We start from the raw sequence: 6,885 nt of genomic DNA on the forward strand, positions 1-6,885 counted from the left end.
ATAAATAATGACAACTCAGAATTTTTTAGTGAAAAAAAAAAAAAAATAAAAAATTAGATGATGAAACTATTTCTATCCAAAACAAAAAATATGTGAGTAACTGGACAAAAAAAGAAAGTTCTGAAGAAGAACAAGTACAATTTTATCAATATTATGCCTCACTTTATGATTTCTACATGTGCATTACAGATCAGATCTTCCAAGGCACAAAACAGGCAGAATATTGTTAAAATTGTACTTATTTTTCTTTAGACATTCCAGGCTGTTCATATTTGTTCAGGTTGACATTTTAGTATTAAAGGATATCAGAATTTAATGTCCTTTGCAATAAATCAAAGAGAAAAAATTGGTGTTGCCATTATTTATAGGCATAATGTCATATTATTTTTCTCACATTAAACCAAGAAGAAAATTTGGAGTCATTATTTCTAGGTTATTACGCTATTATTTTTGAGTTTGATGCTCTTGACTGTTAATATCTACAGAGTAATTTTTGCATTTTGCACTTTGTAAATTCATCTTGTGGGCCAGATTGGAACCTTTGGCCCCCGGGCCGCATGTTTGTCACCTGTGGTGTAAGGCTTTCAATCTTTAACCCTTTCATGCGCGAATTATGAGAACCTTAACCAAGATTTTTTCCCTGAGTGTTTTCATTTCTCTTTAATCATGAAAAAAACAATGTGATTGAAAAATTTCTTATGAAAAATAAATTAAAAAAAATAATAATAAAAAAGTATTAAAAAATACATTTAAAAACAAAAAAAGTAATAATAAAAAAAAAAAATTCTCATGAACCTATTTTTCATGAAGTTGCAAAAATGTCCACTCAACTGGACACCATGCATTTAATTTTTGAAGCGAAGAAACATGTATTTACTGATAAATTGCGTGAAAACTATAACTATTACGCTCAGGGGAGATCTACACAACGTTACCAATTCATGTCAGAAAAGATATGTAATGTGTTAAAACTTTAATAAAGATATGTGCAAAAAAACAAAACAACAAAATCCATGAATATACAAGAGAACAGCTGTAGAATAGCTGTCCACTGTAGTGACCAGTATACATGAAAGGGTTAAACTATGGAATGTCAGGAGTTTTAATTAACCCGTCCAGCAAGGTCCTTACTAAGCACCAAGTGTGCCTTTTTGGCACACTTGTGGAATAATGTCAATAAAATTTTCATACAGTTTGTCTTTAATTCTTTTACACTTTTTTCTATTTCATCAACTTGAGCCGTAAATAAAAATACCAAATACTCAATAATTGTCACATTTTTTAACCTTTTGAATGCCATGTTTGTAATGTAAACAAACCATTTTTTTTTGGATGCAAAAAACACAAAAAAAATTTTTTTTCAATATACTACATAAAAAGTGGATCACATATATACTTAATGTTACCTTACCTTTTGAATTTGCCACCTTAATTATGGGAAAAACTGACGGATGTGACATTACCCATGATGCTCTGGTCAGTACCAGTACTTTATTAGTAATAAACTTATATACTTACTATTACTAATTCTCCTCTTATTCATAAATGTTAGTATTGTGGCTCTAAAACAATAACAGCTGACACAAAAACACAAAATGTGGCAGTGGACGGATGTGACATGGTTGTTACAGATCCCATCATACTGATGCTCGGCAGCCATGTCACCGTTTACACTAATGATCCCTGTGCAAAAACTAGGATCAGAATTATTTATTGTATAGTTTATCATCATACTAAAGAGGAAATAACAATATAGAATTGTTATTTCTTTATAAAAATGCTTATTATTAGAAAACTGTTGATTTAAAAAGTGACGTGTGACATTCTTAATGTATGTATTGGCGTAACATAAGCAGGATGGATCAGCACCATACTCCATATTGCAACCTGTAAAAATAAAACATGTGATATGTAGGATATAATCTGGTAAGAAAAATTGGGGAATCTAAAAGAATAGAATATTTGTTTTTCAGGTAAATTCAGTTCAAATATAACTTGGCCATTTGTGACATGAAAATACAGCATTATTTGTGATGAAATTGGACATTTTTGAGCTGAAAACATAGTTCATATGACCATCAACATGTTGAACAGAACTGAAATCCTGTAAATTTGCATAACTTGCATTTACCAACACAAAGTTCCTGTGGGGATTCACTTAGATTGATTTCTTATGCACAAAGACAGAAATAAGACCTCTAAGCAAATTTTAGCCGATTACTATTACTATTTATGAGTCCGCATCCTGACAGTGCACCTAAATTTCATTGTACATTTTGTATAATGACAATAAAATATCTTATCTTATTATAAGCTATTATTAATTCCATTACAGAGGTTATACAGTAGTTTTGCTTCCATTTATCTGTCACCACGATTGTGTAATTACCACTACACCATTTTCATGAATCATAGTTGACTGGTGGAGCATCTGCCGACGACAAATTCATGTATTTAATTATAGCAGAATAAGATCCATCAAAAGAGACAGAACCTGGAATATTTAACTTTCTTTAAATCTGGAGTGTAGTTTTTACCCCCAGGCTCACCTAGAACCAAGACCTTTGTTGCCAAGTTAACATTAGTTAAACTAAGCAGTGGTGCAAAGTCACAAAAAGATGAAAAACATACCTGATAATGGTTTACATGATTAACAGCTGTTTAAGCATTAGGTAGCCTTAGGCGCTTCACAGTCATTAATCTAATAGCTCTGTGCTTTGCTTCAGTAATTATCAGGTTTTTCCTGTTTATTTATTTATCATGTTGTTAACATTACTCAAGAAGGAATGAAAATTTTTTAAAACAGCATACCTTATAATCTTTTTACATGAAGCTTTAGAGGAGCATAGACCTCCAAAAACACATTCTTGTGTACAGTAACTGGATGTTTTAGATGTTTCAACACAGTCCATCAGTTTTAGAATAGAATAGAATAGAATAGAATAGAATAGAATAGAATAGAATAGAATAGATGCATATGAAAAGAAGTTATTTTTACAAATTCTGGCATGTTTACATGGGTGTATTTTTTATACAGCGATGTTCATAAATGTGCATGGTCCCTATTAAATAAACCAATAAAGAAAAAAAAATAGAATAGAATAGAATAGATGTATATAAAAAGTAGTTATTTTTACAAATTCTGGAATATTTACAAGGGTGTATTTTTTTATACAGCAATGTTCATAAATGTGCATGGTCCCTATTAAATAAACTAATAAAGAAAAAAAAATAGGATAGAACAGATGTTTATTGTCCCTGTGACAGGAACAATGAAAATCAGTTTAGCAGCTCTGTCCTGTTTAGCAGCAAAAAACAAAACAAAAAAAAAATACTAAAGAAAAATGTAGGCATGTGCAAAAGCTACAGAATAAAACATTAAATGCACATTTTACTCACACCATTTAACAGTATTGTGGAATGAGAAGAAGACGGGACAAGCCAACTGATGCTCACTCTGGTTGCCCTAGTTGTACGTATATTTACCAGATAAACCAAGCTGCAGTCTTATGCATTTATGTAGCACCTTCAGGTAAAGGTTATCTGAGTCCACCGGGAATCTCCATCAGCGCTCTTATCTGTTTGACAGAGAAGGAGAGAGGTCAGCCCTCCCTCGTCTTTCTTTCTCCCTGTCCTCCTCCTGTCCCTTCCTTCCTGCTTTTGCTTAATCAATCAATTCTGATTTGACCATCATTATCACTGCCACATACTCTTACACACTGACTGATAGCAGAAGATAAACCACTGGGGGACTATGTAACTTGAGGAAATGAGTAGATCCTAAATAGTGAATGACTGTTTCAGTTTGATCTCTTTTGTGTCTTTTTTACTAGGTTTAACCCTTTCATGCATAGTGGTTACTACAGTGGACAGTTATTCTCCAGCTGTTCTCTTGTATATTCATGGATTTTGTTCGTTTTAGTTCCATATCAGCCAACACAGTGGGCGCTCATGCATCATCCCATACACTAACATTCATACCATTACTGTAAATTTGCTGTTCTTGATAAACTTGATCTGCAGTAACATGTTTGAGTGTTGTTTTACGTGGTATTTTTATTTCAGTTTTAATTGTACAGCTCTTTTTATGTCTTCTTAATCTATTCTTGTATTTTAGTTGATCATTTTGCTTTTTTATTCTTCTGTACGACACTGTTTTTTATTGTACAGCTGCTTTCATTTCGTGGTTCCATAACATTTAAACTAACCAAGTGTACAGAAATATGAATAAACACTAACTTATGTATCGATGAAGAACAGGGTGTGACAGAATTAGTCACATTTACTCCCTTTTTAGAATTTCTTACCTATATGTAACAAAAACATTGGGCGCATGTCCAACAGAAATTTTGGTTCAAGTGAATTATCTAGAATTTTTTTATCCATTTTTCGTAAAAATGTCCTGAAAAAAATACCTAAACGAGGTACATATAATCTTCCTTTCATAGTGGTCACTACAGTGGACAGTTATTCTCCAGCTGTTCTCTTGTATATTCATGGATTTTGTTATTTTAGTTCCATATCAGCTGACACAATACACCATACACTGCAACTGATAACATTACTGTAACTTGGCTGTTCTTGATAAACCAGATCTAACATGTTTGAGTGTAAATCAGTTCCTTGTTATCGTTATTAGACTGTAATTAACAACAATTTTTTTTCTTTTTTTGGCATTTTATTTACATGAAGTGACTGGTATTGAAGTTCACTACAAACAAAAAGTTAAGGATATTTCTTTTTTTTTTTTTGTCTTTTTTTTTGTCATTTTTGCCATTTGTAAATAAAACTATGTCCGGTCTTTTAAAAAATGTGTTTCAATTCAATTCACACACAAAAAAAGTAAAAAACGTTGTGCAAAAATCCCAACTGAAAAATTTTTTAAATATCCATAACTTTTTGTTTGTAGTGTGTGTTAAAATGTGAGAAAACATCAAATTAGCAGCATTAAATGTTTTTATTTCATAGTTTTCACACAGTATATCAGTAAATACACGTTTCGTTGCTTTAAAAATGAAATGCACATTTCTGCAACTCCATGAAAAATAGCTTCATAAAAAAAATTAATTAATCTCATTGTTTTTTAAATGCCTAAAAAGGAATAAAGAAAAAAATCTTGATTAATGTTCTCATAATTCATGCATGAAAGGGTTAATCTATTCTTGTATTTTATTTTATTTTATTATTTTTATTATTTTGGTTTTCCCCTGTAAGTCGATTTAGAAAAAAGCGTCTGCCAAATGCATAAATGTAAATGTAAATCAATTGCTTGTTATTGTTATTAGACTAATTAACATATTGCATATTATCTTCATGGAGTGAGTAATAACTACTGTAGTATAAGAGTATGTTAAAATGTGAGAAAACATCAGATTAGCAGCATTAAAGACGTTTTTATTTCATAGATTTCACACAGTATATCATTAAATACATGTTTCTTTGCTTCAAAAACTAAATACATGGTGTCCAGCTGAGTGGACATTTTGGAACTCCATGAAAAATAAATTCATAAAAAAAATTTTCAGTCACGTTTTTTTTAATGCCTAAAGAGGAATAAAAAACACTCTGGAGAAAAATCTTGATTAAGGCTCTCATAATTCATGCATGAAAGGGTTAATCTATTCTTGTATTTTATTTTATTTTATTTTATTTTATTTATTTTTTATAATTATTTTGGTTTTCCCCTGTAAGTTGCTTTAGAAAAAAGCATCTGCCAAATGCATAAATGTAAATGTAAATCAACTCCTTGTTATTGTTATTAGACTGTACTTAAAATATTGCATATTATCTTCATGGAGTGAGTAATAACTAGTATAAGAGTATGTTAAAATGTGAGAAAACATCAGATTAGCAGCATTAAAGATGTTTTTATTTCACAGATTTCACACAGTATATCATTAAATACATGTTTCTTTGCTTCAAAAACTAAACACATGGTGTCCAGCTGAGTGGACATTTTTTGCAACTCCATGAAAAATAAATTCATAAAAAAAAATTTCTGTCACATTGTTTTTTTTTTAATGCCTAAAGAGGAATAAAAACACTCTTGATTGAGGCTCTCATAATTCATGCATGAAAGGGTTAAAATAAAAGTCCTTGCAGTGTTGAGGACAGGCTATAAGTCATCTTGATGTACGTGTTGTGTAATTCTCTGTGACGCCACATTGTGACTGTATGTCTCCAGCTATGTAAATAAGAGACTTATGACCGGTTTGATTACACACTAGCGTTTCAGAGGAAGAGGAAAGACATTTTCTGGATACCACAGCTGATCAGACGCTTAGATGTCTTCCACAGAAGTGTTTTACTTTCATGTTTAGCCGAAGCGTGTCAGAGCTGTCATGCTGCTGAACCAGATGTAACACTTTTGCGTTCAGAGTCAAGGCTGAGGTGGTTTTTATTCAGGGAGCAGGTACAGTGAAAGTGGGGGAAGTGAGAAGGTTAGAGCAGGTGAAGGCAGTTGTATAGATTGGGTTACACTGCTGCTCTCAGGTATTTCTTCTCTTGTCCCAATAACGTGGATTACCTTTGGTACTGGATATGTTCTGGAGGTGGATGTTGTGGTCAAAGACTAGTCTCAGCCCGACCCCTTCCCCCATCTCTGTTTTTCTTTCCTGCCTTAAGATTGAGTCAGGAATACCCCTCTATGCAAAGGGGATCTCTTCCTGTTTGCCAAAGTCAGCCTCAGATATGGGTCACAGATCTATTGTCTCGTGACGCCTCTGTTTCCCGAACAAATCGACACATGATTCAACAGGAGAGAAAAACACTGACAGTTTGAATGAGGGTGTTTGTGTTTGCGTTGAAATATGGACTTTTTAAGCCTCGTGGTGTGAGTGGGTTCTCGTATTGTGGATGGGGGTGTTTGGTGTAGAGCCGGGCCAG

The sequence above is a fragment of the Sphaeramia orbicularis genome, chromosome 24, assembly GCF_902148855.1.
Source record: "Sphaeramia orbicularis chromosome 24, fSphaOr1.1, whole genome shotgun sequence".
Lineage (NCBI taxonomy): Eukaryota > Metazoa > Chordata > Actinopteri > Kurtiformes > Apogonidae > Sphaeramia > Sphaeramia orbicularis.